General features: G+C 40.0%; 1 protein-coding gene across 17 annotated transcripts in view; it reads right to left on the bottom strand.

Moving 5' to 3' along the window:
• The window catches only part of PPFIBP1 (PPFIA binding protein 1), a 195949-nt gene that overhangs the window by 120524 nt on the left and 58221 nt on the right, over positions 1 to 17204 (bottom strand). For all 17 annotated transcript variants that reach the window (XM_043441025.1, XM_043441017.1, XM_043441022.1 and 14 more), the window contains one exon: positions 8907 to 9003. The gene's annotated coding sequence lies outside the window, so the exon portion shown is untranslated. The remainder of the gene's footprint in view (positions 1 to 8906; positions 9004 to 17204) is intronic.

Below are 17204 nucleotides of genomic sequence, written 5' to 3'. Positions count from 1 at the left end.
GGGTTTCAGTGTTTAAGACGGTTCCCAAGCACTTCAGCATGTCTAAGTGCAAGAAAAGCTGTGATGAGCCTGGTAGAGAAAATGCATATGTCAGATAAGCTTAGTTCAAGCATGAGTTACAGTGCTGTTCATCATGAGTTCAATGTTACTGTATCAACAACATGAAATAAGGTCCCTTTTAACAGAAACAAGGTTACGCATCGGTCACTTGGGAACATACTGTGACAGAAGCCCACAGGAACCTAAGCCTGTGTATCGCCTAGGAGCAATGGCTCAGTAAGCACTAATTCAGAGTTCTGGCAACTTTACAGAAAGAAACTACTACAAATAACAAGGATCAGCTGGATTTTCAGTGCAAAGAACCAGCCATAACACACTGATTTTTTTTTTTCCCAGTTCTACCTCCTGAGGATTGATTAAAACCACAAAGTGAGGAAGCAGAAATCACTTTCTGCCAAGTGAAAAAAGTCAAATATCACATAATCTCACTTATATGTTGAACCTAAAAGACAAACAAACAAAATGAAAACAGACTCAGAGATAAAGAGGATGAATGGCTGGCTGTCAGAGCAAGAAGGATGTGGAGGTGGGTGAAATCGGTAAAGGGGATTGAGAGGTAGAAACCTCCAGTTATATATCAAGTAAGTCTTGGAGATGTAACACACAGCATAAGGAATATGGGCAATAGTGTTATAACAACCTTGGGGACAGATGGTTCCCAGACTTATCACTGTGATCATTTCACTGTTGCTGTTGCTCAATTGCTCGGTTGTGTCTGATTCTTTGCAATCCCAGGGACTGCAGCACACCAGGCTTCCCCACCCTTCACTATCTCCCAGAGTTTGCCCAAGTTCATGTCCATTGGTCACTTCACAATATATGCACATGTCAAACCATCTTGTAAGTATATCTAAAACTAACATTGTTGTATGTCAACTGTATTTCAATTTTTTTTTTAATTTCAATTTTTTAAAAAGAAATGACAAAAAACAAAAAAAAGAAACCACCTTCTGGGTCTTATAACACTTCAGTAGAATTAGTTGGTTTTTTTCTGTCCCTGGAGAGTCACTCAGACACAGTCTTTCAAAGAAGGTCAAAGTAAATGGGTATTGGGGGCATTACCATTTTCTCTTGGGAGACATCTTATGCTTAAAGGCCTGATACTCCTTGAAGGCCATTTATTTTCTGCTTTATACAATACTTGGTTTTTTGAGAACCCCAATAATCTGAGTGAAAGCTCCCTGAAAGGAGTGGTCTGTGTCAGACCTCAGCTAAGATCAATTTAGACCCTGAAGAACCAAAAAGCCCACTTTTTTAATCAAATAATCATTCTTTAATTTATAAACATTTATAAACAGTAAGACCATTTAAGTTCCACCAAATTATGCAAAACTTTTCAGAATGCCCCAGAATCCCACATTTCCCTTGTAAAAGCTAATCTCAAAGCATGAAACAATTTCCCGACATGAGTATACTATACTAAGAAGCCAGACTCCCTGCTCCAGGGATTTCATGCCTTAGATCCAGAAGCATTAATGGAGAGTTCCATCCTGTCGTCTTGACTCTCTCCCAAGGTTGAGATAGTGTTTATCTGTTAAACAAAACAGTCATCCAAACAGATCTCTTGAAACGCTTCCAGGCAAGATGAGAGGCCAAGGCAAGGAGGAGGAACAGCTAATCAGAAACCAAGGGCAAGAAAAGCTGGGTCCAAAATAAATATAGTACAAAATGCCCAGAATAGCCCAGAAAGACAGCTGATGACCTTTTCTTTTAAAATCTCTTAATATCACAGTATCAAATGGCACAAGTACCCAAAGCCAAGCATAATTACTACTACGAAGGTAAGAAAATAAAGATGAACATACAAATAAGAAAAGATGATGATACAATAACAACTTGTGTTTTGAAATACAAACTTAAAACACAGACAACAAACACAATTATTGTACTGAACTTAGGAGTCAGTTATCAGCAAGTCATTACACCTCGGTTCAAGGTAATGGTCACAGGAAGCTGTCAAGGCTATTTCAAAGTCTGAAAGCAACCATAATATTTAAAAGGAGATAGAACACTTTCTTTTTGCCTGAAGACTAAACAGACCCTGCTACAATGGCTGTGAACTGCCACACCCCTAATTTAAGTCTCCTCTTGGTTGGGGCATCTCTGGGAGAGGCCAGCATTATGGCATGTAAGGAACACTGAACACAGCCTGAGGATCCAACTGCAGTTCTGTGATTCTGATGCACAAAGTCCTGTGCTTGTCATTGTTCAGTCCCTAAGTCATGCCTGACTCTTTGCAACCCCAGGGACTGCAGCATGCCAGACTTCCCAGTCCTTCACTATCTCCTGGAGCTTGCTCAAACTCATCCATTGAGTCAGTGATGCTGTCCAACCATCTCATTCTCTGCCGCACTCTTCTCCTTTTCCTTCAGGCTTTCCCAGAATCAGGGTCTTTTCCGACGAGTTGGCTCGTCACATCAGGTGGCCAAAGTATAGGAGCTCTAACTTCAGCACAAAGCCCTGAGCTATTGCTAAGTAATGGATTTAAGAATGACTGAAGACACTTATCTCACTTATTCACTCTCAAAGCAATGGAGACCCTGGCTAACTGAAATTCTGGTGCCAGAACCCAGGTTTCCCCAAAACATCACAATTTTATTTATTTTTGTTTTGTATTGGGGTACAGCCCATTAGCAATGTTGTTGTGATAGTTTCAGGTAACCAGCAAAGGGACTCAGCCAATACATAAACTTGTATCTATTCTCCCCCAAATTCCACTTCCATTCAGACTGCCACATAAAATTGAGCAGAGTTCCATGGTCCTTGTTGGTTATCCATTGAAAATATATCAGTGAAAATATCATAATTTTAAACCATAGATCCAGTAAAATAAGAGTCAGAACTCCCACCAACCCACTTCCTCCTTAAAACACTGATTAAACTACATACCTGAGTGCCATCATAGATGCTAGGGCCTTCTCGTTAACTGTGGATATGCATGGCAACTTACGAGAAACAGATACCACCACGCAGTTACAGAGCCTGTGCATGCACAACCCGCACACACATGCCCCCTACATATTGGTCATTTAAATAGTAAACATTTCCTTCCGTCAACAGTTACCCTCTTGCATATCTGGATTAAGGAGAGAAAAAGTCAAAGGCACTGACCACCAGTTTCCCAAGAGGTGATGGGGAAAGGAACAACCAAGAATAAAAAACAGATGACTATGACTTCAGCCAGTTGAGACAAGAACTTCGAGCAGCCCTTGAACTCTATCTACTCATGCTCACACTCAGGGATGCTTAAGGGATTCTAACAGCCCAACTAAATCTCCATTTGTTTGCCAAGGTGATCTTAGATACTTCATGAGAGAGGGAGAGATTACTAGAGGGAAGAAAAATGGAAAGGAAAAGCTTTCGTAAATTTAATGAATAAACTTATTTATGTATTATCTCAAGCTATGATGAATCAAAGAAGCACAAGACAAAACCACATATGTGACACATGACTCCAAACAAGATAGCCATCTCCAAGCAGTATTTTCAGAATGTTTAGTACAAATTGTCTAAAACAAGGAATATTTGGTCCAAAATACGTAGTCAGGAGCTAGAAAACTTCAAATCCCATGTAATAATTAAAGTGATAGAGACCTTCCCTGGTGGTCCAGAGGTTAAGAGTTCACCTGCCAATGCAGGGGACACAGATTTGATCCTTGGTCCAGGAGGATTCCACATGCCTTGGGGCAACCAAGCCCATGCACCACAACTCCCGAAGCCTGCACGCCTAGAGCCTGTGTTCCACAAGATAAGCCACTGCAATGAGAAGCCTGCACACCGCAATGCAGAGTAGCCCCCACTTGCCACAAGCAATGAAGACCCAGCAGAGGCAAAAGAAAAACAAATAAATAAAATGATAGAGACTGGAAGAAGGGTACAGACAGAGAGCACAAAAGGGGCAGTTCTTTGGGAAAGGACACTGTCTCAGTGGCTACAAATCGCCTCTTAGAAACCACTGCACGAGCATGTAGAATGATCCCATGGGAGGCCTGAGGAATGACCTGCACATTCCCACAGCCTTCCTCCGCCTGATGAAGAGGTCTTGATGAACCCCCACCTCATTCCTGTACTTGGTCTATTCAGCCTCAAGGCTGGTATAACCAGACAGCTTTCACCACCATCACCCGTGATTACATCAAAGAGACCAGGGTGTTGCCTGCACACTAGGCAAATGGTATTTCTTCTGTTTGCCAGTTGCCAGAACAACTAAATGGGTCAAAGCACAAATATTCCAAAGTTCTCAGTTTACTTTAAATATTTCCTATATGTCCTCCTGCATCAGCTATTAGCATACACCTGGGTGTACGGATATGAGAGTTGGACCATAAAGAAGGCTGAGTTCCCAAAAATTGATGCTTTCAAATTGTGGTGCTGGAGAACTCTTGAGAGTCGCTTGGGCTACAAGGAGATCAAACCAGTTAATCCTAAAGGAAATCAACCCTGAATATTCACTGGAAGGACGGATGCTGAAGCTGAAGCTCCAATACTTGCCCACCTGATGTGAAGAGCTGACTCATTGGAAAAGACCCTGATGCTGGGAAAGACTGAAGGCAGGAAAAGAAGGTGGTGAGAGAGGATGAGATGGTTGGATGACATCACACACTCAACAGATATGAGTTTGAGTAAACACCAGGAGATAGTGAAGGATAGGGGAGCCTCACATGCTGCAGTCCCCTGGGTCGCAAAGAGTCAGACACGACTTAGGGACTGAACAACAAGAACCCTTGGGTATAAGAAGACAGAGCTCAAAACCTAAAAGCAATTATTTTGCATATTACTTAAAACTAATAGTGATAACACTATTTAGGATTCTTATTTTACCAATTCAGTTGAATCCAGTATTTCATTTTAAACATCATTTTAAATATATAATTCCTTCAACATGGGGAACAACAAAACAAACTCAAATCTGTGACACAGCCAACTGTGAGACTGTAATGTGAGAACTGAGAACTTACATATATACATGAGATAAAGCCAACGCAGTTTCCATAAGCCAGTTATGCCACAGACAATGTCTTGAATATTTACTTATGTTGTTTAACATAAACATCCTTTCATGTATAAAGCAAGTGTATGAAAGCTGGTTAAAGTTAATGCCAGTGTGAAAGTGAATTTATATATATTCACATAACTTTACATCAATCACAACAGTCGGGTCGTTTGTTTTTTTACCTACAGTGGACATTAACTCTTTTGTGAACTTAGGTCATATCTTAAAACTGTTCCTTCCTCTACTATCGTTAAGTGCTAAAATCTGCTGTCATAAGACCTTCTGACTTGGGAAAACCCATGAAAGAATACAGCTTTTAGAAAAATAAAACTACACCCCAAACTAGATACTATTAAATTTAGAGATTCACAGAATCTTCCTTTGCCTCAAAGTCTAACTTTCTAATTTTACAAATAAGAAAACTGAGACCCAGGATTAACGCTATACCTGAAGTCCCACAGATCATCTGTAGAGACGTCAGAACTAGAATTTCAGAGTCTTGGGTCAAATGTTGTCTTAGACTCAACTCACTCTAAAAGTTTCCTTCATAGAACAAATATTCATTTGTGAGGTCATAATCTAACCGAGGGCAAAATTATGCTTAATCTACAACAGATGCCCCAATAGTTAGTCCAGAATTTACCAACAGGTGGAAAGATGTCACTAGCTACAGTCAGTTGGAATGGACACCCTATACCAGCTGCAGTCTGTAGGGAATCACCCACAGAGCCTCTCACTAAACCTCTCTGCTACATACATACACTTGTTTGCAAAATGCCTGATATAGTTGAGAGTGAAATAAATGAAATCATGACTTCCCTTTGTGCAAAATGACCCAGCTCTCTTGTGAATCTTAGCTCGTCTGGTCTCTTCTTGAAACAACCAAGTAAAGCAGTTGCAACAACCAGAAGTGTCTTTACTGACTCACGCTGGGGAAGGACCTGCCAAGGACACAGACAAATGTTTCCCTTCAGCTTTCCTCTGAGTTTCAGTTTAAGGCGAGGCAAGTCGGAAAATATTTTTGTTAGTGTTCATCACACTTTTAAAAAAAACTATGTTAATCTCATACTTTAAGAAAATAATCTGAAAGCTTCTACCAAGTATCCGATGCAGTCAAACACATAATATCAGTCACAGTAAAAATCAGAAAAATAATAAGAATAGTGGCTATCATTTTTAGTGCCAGTGCAAAGCACCCAGCAGCACACTCCTGGCACTATGGAAGTACCCTGTCACAGGAAACCTACAAGCTGGGTGTGTCAGTATCCCCATTTTACAGATCAGGAAGCTGGTGGGAAAGATTACAGGGAGAAAGTGAAGCTGTGATCTGACCCAGAACAGTCTCTTGGCAAAGCCCACATGCTCACATTCTGTATTTGCTTGAAAAATACATTTGTTTGATAATTTCATTAAGTTTATTCTTGACTCAAGATTCATACTTTAGGGGCTGGTTTTTCAAAGCTTCCTTAAAACAGGAGTTAGACTTAACAAGGGCTTCCCTTGTGGCTCAGACAGTAAAGAATCTGCCTGCAATGCAGGAGACCCAGGTTCAATCCCTGGGTCAGGAAGATTCCCTGGAGAAAGGAGTGGCTACTCACTTCGGTATTCTTGCCTGGAGAATCCCATGAACAGAGGAGCCTGGTGGACTTAAGTCCATGAGGTCGCAAAGAGTCAGACACAACTGAGAGACCAACAGTTTCATCAGACTTAATAAATTTGTCTAAAAATGCTTTGAGAGCTCCTCCCTGCCTGCTGAAATCAATTTTTACTTCTCTGTTCATTTCCTAGACTCTTCAGGTCTCGTAAGCTGGCTCTTCCTCTGGGTTATCACTTTTACAGATTTCTTGATCTGGCGGGTAACATATCCTAACCATTTCTAGGATAGCCCAGACACATTTGTCTTCTGGATCTATCTTCTCTCCTCTGTAGTCCCTTCCTGAAACGAATCAAAGCCCTCATCTGCCAGGAGAGCAAACCTTACCACATCACCCACTTACCATAGAGGGCTTCTGCCCAGCCACACCTTCAAGAGGAATCCACATTCCGACCAGCAATGTTCAGAACATCATGCTGAAGCAGACAAATCACCTGCCTTCCTAAAATCCACTTGTCTGCTTTCAAAGACGCTTACCTCAACATTACTCCACAGGGCTGCTGAATTCAAATTACTTAAATTTAGTCCCTGGCCAAAACAAAATCATCACCAAAAGAAGTGCACAAAAACATCCCCTGGAGCACTATCTGTAATACATCCAAACTGGAAACTACCGAAATGGCCAGCAACTATAAAATACATGTACAACTGAATACCATGACAGTTAAGGAGAATGAAATAAATTAACTATATACAATATCATACAGGAATTTCAAAAACATAATAAGCAAAATAAGCCAGACACAAAAGAATATAAACTATATGATTCTATTTATATAAATGATAAAAACAGGCAAAATTGTATCAATGGCATTAGAAATCAGGAAACTGGTTACTCATGGGAGCATTAGGGGAGGAGAGTTGGAGGGGCTGTTAATTTTCTGTTTGCTTGCACTGGTTACACAGATGTGTGCACTTTGTAACAATCATTCCATCAAGCCATCCACTTACAATTTGTGTACTTTGTTCTGTGTATAAGATACTTCAATAAAAAGCCTATTGAAAGAGACCCTGGAGAACATCTGGTCTGCTCTCCTTAACAGGCATACTAGTAACTGTCTCCTGTAGGTGTTAAGTATCCCAAAGACACACAGAAATTCATGGAAAGGTCAGTCTAGACATTAGATCTCTTAACTCCCCCTCCAGATACCAAAAGTACCTCTCAAACTTGCGAAGATGTTTCTCTAACTTCCTTTCTTGTTGTGACTACAGCCAAGGTTTAGAAGAATCAGGACTACATTCCTATGAAGAACACAACCCAGAAGGTTCCAACCTCCAACAACAACTGAGCCAGGATGAGGATGTCAACATTATTTAGAAAATGGCAAATGAGACAAGTCAGACAGCATGGTGTTCACTCCAGGTTCCTCCCCTTCCTAGCTGTGTGATCGTCTGTAGCCTCCTCACCTCTCTCTGAACCTCAGTATGCTCACCTGGATCACCAGCACTAAAATACGGGCTCCTACTTTGCAAGGCTGCCGCAAGTGTAGCACAAGATGATGGTGTCAGAGCAGTGCCTGGCACATGACAAGCACTCAGAAAAAGCATTTGCTGAATGAATATTGATTGAATTCAATCAGTCGAGTGCTTGTCTTTTAACAGAAGTTCAATACATAGCTAAGTATCACTGCTGTTACAGAGAAAAAGAAACAAGGAGGAAAGGATGAATAAGCTTATATTGGAAACACCTCACTGCTCTAAGTCTATGGGGTTATTAACAGGTTGACCGAAAACTTCACAAAACAACTTCTGATCACTAGCTGAGGACATCAGGCGCCCAGAAAAGCAGCCCATTGTCTTCGAAAGGAGGTAACAGGTTGACCAACAATTCTCACTGGCTTACATGGTGCGCTAAAAGAACCTATAGGGTAAGGAGCAACAAAAGGCTTGAGAAAAGGGCGGTGCTTCTTTTGTGCTACCAGGTCTACTTTCCCTCTTGACGCCAAAGAAAGATTTGCTCACTGACTGTCGCAATATGTCTAAGTTCGACAACCACCTGTGTTAGTCATATTACTTTTAGAATTTAAAAAATTGTAAGGAAAGGAATGGGTCATGAATTATCATATTCTTTATAAGCAGACTATGCAGACAAGCAGCTTTACTACTGGGAAAAAAATTTACATACTGAGTGTACAGAAAGGTAATTGCAGGCTATGAAGATGACACAAATGAATAATAGTGAGGAGAGAGTTTACTTACATTTTAAAAAACAAGTTTAATAGTGAATTTTTTTTTCTTCAGCTCTTCAGATCTTCCATGTACTTATTAGCAATCTGATCCATGAAGCTCTTTTATACTGAAAAGAAACAAATATAAAGGAGATAAATTAAAACCAACTTCAAATTGTGACACACCATAAAAAAGACCCTATAGATGGGGAATTATTATATAAGCAAAGAACATCAAACTAGATAACATGTGTGCAATTAAAAAAAACAGTAAAATGTGGGACTTCCCTAGTGGTCCAGTGTCTAAGACTCTGTATTCCCAATGCAGGGGATCTGGGTTTGATCCCTGATCACAGAACTAGATCCCACATGCTGCAACTGAAGATCGTTCATGCCACTATGGAGATCAAAGAATCCATATGCCACAACTAAAACCCAGTGCAATTAAACAGATTCATTTTTAATTAAATAAAAATTAAAAATGAATAAGAACAATAAAATGTGTTAAGGACCAACAGATTTAACTAATTTCCTTCCACCTATCCTTCCACTGTTACTTCCTCTCCCATCCTTTTCTTCCTTCCCCCCTTCCAGCATTCATTCTTCCTTACTTCCTCAGTTACTGGCCACAACTTCATATATTCCTTGAAACCTGAATTTCAGCAGAAAACTACCATCATTAATTTTTTTTTCCATCATTAATTTTTATACCACAAAGTACCTGGAATAGGTTAGGTGCCTTATGTTTCCTGAGTAAATGAATTAATCATAGTTCACCAATGCTTACTTGTTAAGGTTTAAAAAAAGGAAGAAACTTATTATTTTCTTATCCAACAAGAATAATACATAAACAGTATGTAGAAACATATACACTGTTTTTAAGACTTGTGATTCTGATTCCCATATTTCTTTTAAATAGCATATACTTAGAAAAAAATTCCCAGTACTATATTATTGGGCATGAATATCCTCACCATTACAGTAGTATCATATATTCTGGTCATGAAGGAATAGTGACGAATAGTAAATGTCCCAATATCTCATAACTACTTCCACCCGAATGAGAAAGTTGAGCGTCTCCATGTCAAATGCTAGAGGCATGATCTCACACGTGCTTTTCAAATGTACATATGATCAGGACCAGTTCTAGACAAAACTGTGAAGTAGGAGTTTAGCTGCTTCCTTCTCTCCGTTCTTCTGAGGAGCCAGTGACCTCACATGCTTAATTAAGCAGAGAAGCAATGGGATCAGCTCAAAGATTCCAACAACTTAATGGACATGGACCTTGAGAACATTTTCATCACACAAACAAACAAAGAAAGAGCTTCAGAAGAGGCCGGTGCTTAACACCGAAATAAAACGCAATGGAATTTAGGCATGAATGGTGGATGGAGGCGGTCTTGAAGGAATTTCTCAGCTCAGGTAAGCTTCTGTCCATTCAACCTCCCCAAAAGCTGACTTCATATATGACCCACACATATATGACCACACATACATACCAATCCAGGTAAATTTTAAGCAATTAATGAGACATACATAAGCAAACCTGATTTTAAGGCTACTGTGTACTCCAAAAGTGAACAGGACTCTTCATCAGCAGTTTTTAAAGTGAGTGTCTGGGAACCCTATCCAACAGGTGTTTCTAAGAACAGAGGCGGAGATGAATAGATGTGTGGTAGCGGGCAGAGTAACTGCACTTTTATCTGTTTTATACTTTGATCCAAGATTTAAGTTGGAGAATTGGTTCCTTGAGTTGCTTACAGAAGGATTCAAACTAAGCAGGGATTGCACTAAAAGCTAGGGCAGAAATCCCAATGAGCTCGTAACACTGCTGATCTAGAAGCATAATCACACCAAATCCCAACCACCATCTCTAACAGAGCCCCTTATGGGGAAATGTGGGTTCCAGCCTGGGTCCCAGAGCACAGGTCAGCCTGTGTCTGAGCCAACAGGAGCCAGGCCTGCCCTTCCTTCCCACCCAGTGCCCTGACCAAAGAGCAGAATGAGGGCACGAAGCCAGGCTGGGGCGGACTCGTGGATATTGCAGAGGCAGGGAGACCGGTGGTGGAGGGGGGTCCATGTACCTTACATGTACAAGGTTTAGATGCTTTACATGTCAAGACTACCTGAACAGGAATAAAAAAGGAGAAACAATAGTGAAACAATTTAAGGAGAAGAAAAAGACATAGCTATGTTCTATAAGACTCACCTCGAAGTCACATATAAAATTAGAAAATGATTTTTTTAAGAGAGTATTATAAGAAAGTGCTGCCTGAACTTGCTCCAGAGGAATTCATGTTAACTATTAATAAGAAGCACTGGGAACATTCAAGCCTTCCCTCAGCACAGAACTCTGATTATTGGCCCAACCTGGACTGAATACACAATAACATTTATAAACATGAACTATGAGATTTTTTTGAGTTTCCATCGTGAGCCTTGTTTAAGTAAGTCAAAGATACCCTTTGTGATGCAGTTTTGATCAAATTCAGAGACTTTAGTCATTTCCTCAGAAACAGAGGTAACTATAAATACAAACTAACCAACACAGTCAGCCGCTTACAAAGAGGCTGACTGACAAGTTTAATTTAAAAACAAGAACACATTATTAAACTGAAAAGTTAAGCCATCAAAAAATCGAAACCCATGCAAACTACATTCCTAGCAGAAAAACCCTTAGTGTAATGACAAGGATAATTACAAACAACTTTTTATATGACTCACAAACCTTTCCTTTTCAGAGATAACAAAAAAACAAAAAAAGCAAAACCCAGTATATTTGCATCCATTTAATAGCACAAACCCTCAACATCCTGCCCAAATCTCAGATTTCAAATACCAAGAAAATTCTCCAAACCACTAAATAAATGACTTCTGTATATCCCTTTGAGATGGAAAACACATTTATCACTACTGCTTATCTTCTAAATCCCTTTGATCTTGTAAAGCATGACCATCACAGCAGAAAGTAACATGTCAGACTGATAACTGTTAGGAAGGGAAGTGAAAGTGTGAAAGTCGCTCAGTCATCTTCGACTCTTTGCGACCCCATGGACTGTATGGTCCATGGAATTCTCCAGGAGTTAGGAAGGGAAGTTACTGCTTATTATAATAATGCCATATTTCATACTTTAAATGGAATTTGAAGCTCTATTCACGTTAGACAAGCATCTAAAGCAGGAGTATGTATGCAGGGCAATGTGGTCTGCCACCTGTTTTTATAAAATTTTACTGGAACACAGTCAAGCCCATTAATTCACATATTGTCTATGGCTGCTTTTGCAGAACACAATGACAGTGTTGAGGAGATGCAACAGAGACAGTAAAGTCTACAGAGTATAAAATATTTGCTATCTGATCTGGCCTTTTGAGCAAAAGTTTCCTGACCTTTGGTCTAGGAAACAGCTATTTCTGTGGACTAAATCTTGAAACAAGAAACACTAATCCTAGAATGGGGCTTCCCAGCTGGTTCAGATGGTAAAGAGTCTGCTTGCAATGCAGGGGACCAGGGTTCAATCACTGGGTCGAACACATCACAGAGGATCAGTTCTATCAGTTCGATCACGGGGTCGAACTCCATCACAGAGGAGACTGGCAGGCTACAGTCCATGGGGCTGCAAAGAGTTGGACACAACTGAGTGGCTAAACAACAACAACCTAGTGTAGTAATCTTGTTGGGTAACTTCACCTTTAGCTGCTTTCCCTCATTTACAACACAATAAGAAGTCATATGTATTGATAACTTGTGTACCAGATACTATTCTAACAACTTTACTTTTAGTAAATGAACAATGAATTCATTCATTTAATTCTGGCAAAGACAAAGAGAAGCAAATTATTATCCCCATCAAACAGATGAGGAAATTGAAGGAGAGGGGTTAAATAACTTACAAAAGATCACATTGCTGTTAAGTGGAGAAATTGGGATCACAACTCAGGCAACGTGGGTCCTGAGCTGGTATAATTAATCTCTGTGCTGTACTGATAATAATTTTAATTTCATCAAAGTCACAAACAATAAAAGGAAATCTCAAATAGTTTGTTAGTTAGAAATATTAGGCGAGTACAATGAAGTATACCCTGTATGGTTTAGGCTAAGATACCTAAAATAACAATATAAATGCACAGCCATAGACACTTAAAGACCTTTCTGATTTGCTAGCCTTGGCATACTGGGAATATAAAAGTTACAATACTCTTTATTTTGTACCATGAGTAATGAAGGAATCAAATAAACTGACCAATGTCTATCTTTCCCTTGGTGAATAAGGCCTCTCCAGGTAGTTCAGGCCCTTTAGAAAGCCTTCAGGATAAAAACTTAGCAGAGGGATCCTAGGGCTTCCCCGGTGGCTCAAACAGTAAAGAATCTGCCTGCCAATGCAGAAGACCCGGGTTTGAACTCCTGGGTCCAGAAGATGCCCTGGCAAAGGAAATGGCAACCCACTCCAATATTCTTGGCCTGGAAAATTCCAAGGACAGAGGTGCCTGGTGGGTTACAGTCCATGGGGTTCCAGAGAGCTGGACACGACTGAGTGACTAACACTTTCACTTTCAGAGGGGATCCTAAATCTTCCAAATTTGTTCCCATCCCATCTTATCCTCCACCTCTTTTCCATTTGGGAAAAGGCTGAGGGGGCGTTAGCAGGAACTTTGGTATGACTACTTTTCACAGTGGCAGCAAGACAGCGCTATCCAGATATCCACCATCACATGACTCAGGAAGACGTCCGTCCCCTTAAGGAGTTATCTACCACTTTCAGAAAATCTCCAGGAAGTCTAGGGGAAATGTGTCACCTAAAATGTGACCCAGTGCTCTTTTGTACTGAATGATAGGTTGACATGATCCAAATAAAATAAGGGGAAAACATACTGCTAAATTACTCATCATCAATTTCACACTTAGAGATGGTCTTCGTCATCTTCTTAATCAAGCTAGTTTTTGAATGGTTCCCACATCTGCAGAGGAAAGTCCAAATCCTCATTTTATCCCTTACCTACTCTTCCAATCTCACGCTGTGTTTGGTCTTTCGTGTAACCTGGACGGTCTTTTCTTTCTCTTTCATGTCAACTCCTGCTTCATCCTACCGACTCCTGCATCTGAGGCAATACTCACGTCACACTACCCTTTTTTCTCTTCTACTGCCAACTCGCACATCCAGCGTTCAGGCCAAATCTCTGTACTAAATATTACGGGATATAATTTGTATTTCCCATGAAGGTTGGATCTTCACAATCCAGGAGGGGAAACAAGTACATAAAGACTAAACTAAAGCTGTATATTAAAGGGTCAAAGTGGTACAGGATTCAGATCAGGCGATCTGAAAAGACTTTGGGGGGAGGCCATCACTGTGAGGACCTTGAAGGAAGCGTTGTTGTTCAGTTGCTCAGTTGTGTCCGACTCTGCAACCCCATGGACAGCGGCATGTCAGTCTTCTCTGTCCTTCAGTCTCTCCTGGAGTTTGCTCAAACTCATGTCCATTGGATTGATGATGCCATCCAACGATCTTCATCCTGTGTCACCCCCTTCTCCTCCTGCCTTCAATCTTTCCCAGCATCAGTGTCTTTTCCTGATGTAGGAAAAGTAGGCTCTTTGCATCAAAGTGGCCAAATTATTGGAGCTTCAGCTTCAGTCCTTCATTACAGACTGGCTGAATATATAAAGTTGTAGGGGTCACCATACAGGATAAAGCTTTACATCATAAACTTTAAAGTCAGATAGTCCTAGGTCCAAAATCCTGACTCCCTTTGACCAGAAATAGGGTGTGTAGGAATTACAACCAAATAAATCAGGTGGATGCCTAACCATGCTCAAAATCGTATTTGTAACCAGTCCTCACATCTTGTTCAAACAATAAAGGCTTTCATATTATGCCCCCACGTCGTCTTCCCATCTCTCACTGCCAACAGCATTTCATGTTTCAACCCATGCATTCATTTGAGCATCTAATGACACATTGATTTCCACTGTTTATATATCCCTGAAGTATGTTTTGCCTCCTCAGTAAGACTTTGCTGTCAAAGAAGACCCTTGGCATTTTCAAATTTTAGGTGCAAGGTTCCTGATGAGTAAGGTTAGTTGAGCTGAGAAGCAAATGTAAATTACAAACTTGGGCTGTTTGGCTAGTTACATGGGGCCCAGCCAACCATAAACATCTGTACTCCAGCATGGTTTTGTTTCCAGTCTATCCAGTAACTCAGATGAACAAACTGAAAACATTTCTTTGTGGGATGGTCAAAAAGCTCATGGCTTAGGGCTGCTAACAGAAGTAAAGATCAACTGAAGCAGTACAACAAAGTGATGACTCTTGGCCAAAAAATAAACAGATATTAAAGAGCTAAAGAAATTATATGTGATAGTTGATTCACAAATCTGAAGTTGGACAGAGAGCTTCAAACTAATCTTTTCAGTGTTAAAAAGATTAAGTGTACAGTTTTTTGTGCCTTCTCACAGTAGGAGCACTATGCTGTAAATACCAGGTGAATGAATAATCTGATAATCTCTGAGGTCCCAAAGTCCTCAATGAACTCACTTTCCATGCCAAAATCAAATTTAATATAGTCAAATTTCCCTTGAGGTTCTAAAACTGTAGCAGTCACAGTGTCTACTGACATGTTACATCAAATATAGGTCACATGTTTTTAAATTAACATGTTGCTTCACAATCATATTTGTAGTGTTTAGTAATGGCTTGCTGTTTATCTAATTCTAAAGTTTTATGCCCAGCTTTTCCAATATTGGCAAATTATTTTTTTATTTCCCACAGAAAGATTCTAATTCAAAGATTCTAAGCAATTCTGGAATTCAAAAGTTGTTATTCTTTGAACACTTTTACTGAACTGATTGAAGTGATGAAAGTCCACCATGAAATTTTATATAAAAAGAAATCTATGTACAATTGCATGTGTTATGAGACAGGGGGTGGGGATGAGAGAATGAACATAGCTCAGCTTCCAAACACACCAATTTTCCTTTGTGACAAATATTTAAACTTCATTTTTTAAATAACAAATATCATGGGCCACAGCAAAAATCTTATATAACATATTAAAACTCCATATGAAAAACATTATGAACTACAAGGTAAAATGTACCTAATGTATTTAAACAGTGGGTTCCAATTCAATTGGGGGCAAGAATTTTAGAGTAGATGTTCCCATTATTTGCACAATTCTTTTATTTTTAAATTAATTAATTTATTCTAATTGGAGGCTAATTATTGACAATATTGTGTTGCTTTTTGCCACATGTCAACATGAATCAGCCATGGGTGTACATGTGTCCCCCCCATCCTGAACCCCCTTCCCACATCCCTCCTCACCCCATTCCCCTGGGTTGTCCCAGAGCACCAGCTTTGAGCGCCCTGCTTCATGCGTTGAACTTGCACTGGTCATCTATTTTACATATGCTAATACACATGTTTCAATGCTATTCTCTCAAATCATCCCATCCTTGCCTTCTTCACACAGTCCAAAAGTCTGTTCTTTACACCTGTGTCTCTTTTTCTCTCTTGCATATAGGGTCATCGTTACCATCTTTCTAAATTTCATATATATGCGTTAATATACTGTATTGGTGTTTCTCTTTCTGACTTACTTCCCTCTGTATAATAGGCTCCAGTTTCATCCACCTCATTAGAACTGACTCAAAAGCATTCTTTTTAACAGCTGAATAATATGTACCACAACTTCCTTGCCCATTTGTCTGTCGATGGACATCTAGGATGCTCCCATGTCCTAGGTATTGTAAACAGTGCTGCGATGAACACTGGTGTAGTACATGTGTGTCTTTCAATTCTGGTTTCCTCGGTGTGTATGCCCAGCAGTGGGATTGCTGGGTCGTATGGCAGTTCTATTTCCAGTTTTTTAAAAAATCTCCACACTGTTCTCCATAGTGGCTATGCTAGTTTGCATTCCCACCAACAGTATAAGAGGGTTCCCATTACTCCACACCCTCTCCAGCATTTATTGTTTGTAGACTTTTTGATGGCAGCCATTCTGACCGGTGTGAGATGGTACCTCATTGTGGTTCTGATATGCATTTCTCTGATAATGAGTGATGTTGAGCATCTTTTCCTGTGGCTTCTTTGGAAAAATGTCTGTTTAGTTCTTTGGCCCACTTTTTGATTGGGTCATTTATTTTTCTGGCATTGAACTACATGACCTTCTTGTCTATTTCAGAGATTAATTCTTTGTCAGTTGTTTCATTTGCTATTATTTTCTCCCATTCTGAAGGCTGTCTTTTCACCTTACTTTTAATTTCTTTCATTGTATTTGCACACTTCTTGAAGCAGAGGGGTAGTCTGGTAGAAATCAGACTGCTGACTATAGT

This window comes from Cervus canadensis, chromosome 21, assembly GCF_019320065.1.
Source record: "Cervus canadensis isolate Bull #8, Minnesota chromosome 21, ASM1932006v1, whole genome shotgun sequence".
Taxonomy (NCBI): domain Eukaryota; kingdom Metazoa; phylum Chordata; class Mammalia; order Artiodactyla; family Cervidae; genus Cervus; species Cervus canadensis.
This window is presented reverse-complemented; position numbering and strand designations above follow the sequence as displayed.